General features: G+C 36.8%; 1 protein-coding gene across 5 annotated transcripts in view; it reads left to right on the plus strand.

Moving 5' to 3' along the window:
- Window positions 1-5,418, plus strand: part of LOC117170119 (zinc transporter ZIP9) — a 181,103-nt gene that overhangs the window by 92,813 nt on the left and 82,872 nt on the right. The window lies entirely within an intron of this gene.

The raw sequence follows: 5,418 nt of genomic DNA on the forward strand, positions 1-5,418 counted from the left end.
ATCGAGGCGTCCTAACGGTAGGGTGCCAACGCACGCAACAGGACTTGACGGTACTTAACCAAAAATAAAAGCAATAAAAACTAACCGAGAAGTTGGCACTAGAAAGTCTTTCTCGCGTGATTGAGCAAGATTCGGCTAGAAGTTGGCCAAAACTAAAAGGTGCTCACTCGCTTCATCAAATCATGAAAGTTCTATCTCGGGCGAGCAAAACATGATAGGTTGCCACTTCTCGCGTTTAGATTATAACCGAGAAGTGGCACCTTCATGCTTTATTCGCCCGAGATAGCACTTTAATGTTTTGATGGAGCGAGCGAGCATCTTCTAGTTTTGGGCAACTTCTATTTCCTTGTCCAATTCCGCGATCTAAAACTTTCTAGTTCTTACTTCTGGATTAGATTTTTATTGTTTATATTTTTGGTTACGTCGAATTCGTTTCCCTTCGGAGTTGTGCACTCGACGCCTTGTCGACGTTTCCCGCGACACTCATGTCGTTTTGGTACATAGCTTCAGTGATTAATCGAGTACAACGACGGTTTTTCCTAACGTTCGCAGAACACTTTTTCACAATACCTCCAAATGCGTTTTTGGAAATCTTTCTTTAGAAATGATCAGTTTCACAGGATTGACAGCTCTCCCCGGACGTTCCCTTATTTTTTAGCAACAGCTGGCAGACAAAAATAGATACACAAAAAACAACACCAGGTAACAATAGCTAGGCGTCTTAGCTACCACATAAGTACGCTAGATGTCCCTGCATACCTCGAATGGGCTCTAAGACCGAGGTCGTACGTAGATAAAAATTCATTTCTCGGAAGGTGCAATGTTGAGTCAGCCCTTTTGCCCCAACGGTACCCATTGGGGTAGGTCCCCAATGGGTACCTACCTAATTGTTTCGATTTAAAACAATCACTTTTCGTGTTTCTAATACTGTATACAGAAGTTTGATCAACATTTACATCAAACCTCGCATGTTTCGATTTTTGCAAATTTTCAGCCCATTTATATTAAAAAAATCGATTTTTCGAATTTTACAAAGTAGATTGATCCCTTAACGGTACACACTAGATTCTCTTTGTAAACATTTCCTAAAATTTAAGCAAATATGGGTAATGAGTGCGACTAGGTGGAAAAGGACCCATGATTGCTTCACCATCCATGGTTGTTCTATCACACGTTTTTCGTTAGTCCCATCGGGTTAGCTTGCTGACCCTTGAGTTTTTGGCAATTTCCTTAGCTTTGCAGGCAATCCTACTTTCCAGGCATCGACATTTGCTAAGAGTGAATCGACGAAGGTGTACAGTCTATGAAAATACAGCTTTCCTTCCTCGATCTTCCAAGCAGGAATTTTCATTGGTATATCCCGCATATTTTTTATGCATCGCAAGTACCAAGGGTCATGGATCTTGTCAATGGAACTCACCGCTTGCGTATCCGAAAAGTACATGCAACAAAACATTCGGCACGTGATTTAAGATACTCTTTCTATGATGAATTTTTACCTGATTTGCCAGTAATTCCGTAGGCCACCTTCCTAATCTACGTCTTTTAAGTTACGCAACAAGTTGTTGGTAATCACTTCGAATGTTTAACCCTGAAGGGTTATCCGGAGGATTCGATAGACCGTAGGGCGTCCGAGGGCACTAGTATAAACCCTTCCCAAAGAAAACAAAAGCAGTACACTCCTTGCTTTCTCTGGACAAAGGAATCTGGTGAAAAGCGTCACTAAGATCGATTTTCTAAATGTATTGTGCTAAACGAAGTTTTTCGAAGATTATAGTCATGTTTCGCATTAGATAGACATCTTTTTTGACACCATACAACCTTCGAAAAGCGATATATAATCTGAAGCCTTCATCGGATTTCTTAGTCATCACGACAGGATTGCACCACCCACTATCAGGGAGTCAAATAAACCTTCTTTCTCCAACTTATGCGCAGCTTATCTAAGATCTTCTAGAACGTTAGGTAAATATCTACGGTAATTATGTTTAATTGAAGGTAGCCTTGGGCATCTATAGGAGTTCTGATAAATGGGTTGATGGCAAAAATTTTTCGAGTATGGGAGCAATCTTTTCGTCCAGGAATTTCTCTAATAACTCACCCTCCTGGTTGCAATTCCTTGAGACCAGCACAGGATATTGAGGATTGCAACGGACGCTCTGGGATAACACAACAACTGTAGGTGATTAATGTATTCACTATTGGCCATGGTAACCTGAAAAATCTTTCGAACTGAGGACCTCTAAGTGCGTGTGAGAAATCAGTTTCATTTCACGAGATATCTTGCTCCTTCGAAATTAGGTTACGTCTAGAAACAGAATGGCCTTTGATTGAGCTTCACTTAATCCATTTGCTCAAGTGATAACCCGATCGGTAGTGTCGCCCCAAACTTGGGACAACTGGAGACTTGAGTCCTCCATCTTGTTTCTCAATACCAATAAAATAGTTAAAAGTTAATAAATCCACCTAATTCCAAATAATTTTGTTGAAACTTTCTATAATCTTCAAAAAGTTAAATATGATCTGAAATTTCAAAAAATATTAAGTAACCGAGTTAATTCTAGATGAATTCAACGAATTCGTTTTAAAACGAATTACTTCTTAACTATGTCACAGAGATTTGATTATTTAATTGAAATCTAAAAAAAAGAAATCAACTTTCGGTTATTTTTCATAAATTTCCTAAAATTTCATAAGTTTACAAAGTTCGCGGTAGATTCATCGTCCCGGTAATTTTACGTGAAAGCTCTCTGCTTTGTCTCAAATAATTTAATACAAAAGGCACATTAAGAAAGTTTCGATACACTGCCGGAAATCTAGATTAGTTCTAGATACTTTCTAGACTCAGCTCGTCTAGCGAGCGTGTAGGGCAATTTTATGGCGGTCGCATTGTCCAGGATTCGTCTAGAGTTCATTAAGTGGCCTCTAGTAAGTTTTACATATGACCCTTTTAAGTCTAGCATTCGTCTAGTACCATCTAGAAAGGAGTCAATTCTAGATGATGTGCTCCTAGACAATCTCATCAAGAAATCGTCTAGATTTCCGGCAGGGTATTCAATTAAAACCATAAACAGTTACAAAAAGTTTAAACCCTGCTCAAAATGTAGGCCCCAAGTTGGGCTCCATTTGCTAACTGGATTTTTAATATAAAATAAGGTAATCATTTACCCGTTACTTGGTAACATAACTTGGTTAAATATGGAAAATATTAAAATAAAAGACCAGATATAGCATCTTGTGCTGGGAGCCAGGCACCTGCAAAGAAGCGACTGAGGATTTTTAAAACAATTTTCAGCTATAACCCAAAGTTTAAATTACAAAATTTGACATGAGAAAAGAACACTCGAGACAATGTCGACAACTTACAAGATATGGAACGTGTGGACGTTGCCTGAGCAAGAGTGACGCGTAAATAAAAAAGAAACAGGAGTCAAAATTTAACAATTAAAATTTATTAATAAATATAAGTATATAAACGTAAAAAAGCATTCCAACAAACTTCGTTGAGAAAATAAAACGGCAGACACCTTTCATTGAGCTAGCTCAGATAAAAGTTTTTTAAAAAATTGACATTTTCAAATGACAGAATGCTATACTTCTACATATTCACTAAAGGAATATCAGAGTCCCTAATATGGCGGTAGAAATAGGACTCCGCCAATCAGTGTAGAGGACATGAGACCTAAATCCACCAATCAACAATCTGATGGAGGGCTGACTTTACGACATTTCCGAAAGTATCGCCGGAAGTCCCGGTAAATCTCAGGACCATCACTGAACACTTTTGTTTTTGAGTGTTTTATATAAACTTCGAACCGACTTTATGAAAATTTTGAGTTAAGAAATTTATCATTAGTTGTACTCGTTATTTTTAATCAGCTTTGAGAGTTGGATATTACTTTTTGACTGTTTTGCCGCCAACTGTTATTAACATACTGCTATGAACTATATTTGCATAGTCGTGTAGCGTGGTCGTGATCGGTTTAACCACCCGACGTAATCTAAATGAATTTTGTAACTTCGAAGGAACACTGATGTTTACCTCCGTCGCTTACATATAACAGTCATCACTTGTTCTGGATACCGATTCGGCTCGGCTTTTCTCCAATGGAATTGCTTAATTAAATTGTTTAATTTATGAAGTACAATTTTAGATTATTCAACGAAAAATAATGTTTAAACTATGGCAATCTTTTGTTTCGGCAAATGCCGTGACGAGAATAGAGAATCTCGCCAGGACGTTTGGCCATTGTTCAGAGTGGAAAAGTTCGTTTAACAATACTAACAATGAGCAGTTTGAGCTGTTTCTGCGATTCTGATACGTGCGAACATTTCAAAATAGGAGTCATGGCATATCAAGAGAACATCAAACTCACAGTCGAAGATGTAGTTAAGGATGTAGCTAAGGAAGAAATTGTAGAGAAGTTACCTAGCCTCAACTTGTTAATGAAAGTGGATAGAATATTTTATAAATTAAGGTTCCCCATAAATATGTTTCGGAAATAATTTAAGTTAACGTTTAGTAGGCAATTAAGGTTCCTTTAAAAAAAATGTGACTGATATTATGTAGACTAATAATTATTCTAAATAGTTTGTATTATTATGTGTCTAAAATGTACGTGATTCGAACTGTTGGGTCCTCAAAGTAGGAACGCTAATTTTCAAATGTTTCATGTGCTTGAAGTTCGGAACGTTCAAATGAACGATTTTTTTTACTGATGACTTTGTAAACTATAAATATGACTAAAATGTTTGTAAATTTATATTAGAAATAATGCTTTTACTAAAACAAAATCATAATACATTTTTTTTATTGCAGTAGGAACAACATTTATGGATAAAATAGAATTTGGAAAAAATATTTCGTTTATTTGAACCTTCAGAACTTAAGGTACATAAATGTTTCTTATTACAAGTCATTTTTCTAACATAAAAAACAATGAAAATAGTCAATCAGTAATAACATGTAGTTTTTACTTCACAAAGACAGTCCCCTGGTACATGCGTCAGTCCCCTGTCGCGACTTTTCACAATATCGTTTATAAATCCTGAACTACTGCCAAATTTATGCGGCCGTTTGCAGTTTACATTGAAACAAACCATTATCTTTAACTTTGACCAGCTTTGTTATTTATTTTTAAAAAAATGCTCGGACAGTTTTGTATTGGCCAGTTTCCCAATAGCGGGGAAGTACCCATTTAGTAACAAGCAATTTTTATTTTAATTAGTATTCTAGGGTTATGGCTGAGAAATACCCTCGCATTATTTATCATTCTTTTCACCCTTTCGATACAGATATTTTCGTGGAGTTATTTAGTAACGTACAGTCTGTCAAGTTAAAGCGTGGGTGGCTTTACTCGCAGTCGGTAAGGTGTATCGACATGATTTTGGTGTCAAAATATTAAGAAGAGCTCCCTC

The sequence above is a fragment of the Belonocnema kinseyi genome, chromosome 3 (assembly GCF_010883055.1).
Source record: "Belonocnema kinseyi isolate 2016_QV_RU_SX_M_011 chromosome 3, B_treatae_v1, whole genome shotgun sequence".
NCBI lineage: Eukaryota > Metazoa > Arthropoda > Insecta > Hymenoptera > Cynipidae > Belonocnema > Belonocnema kinseyi.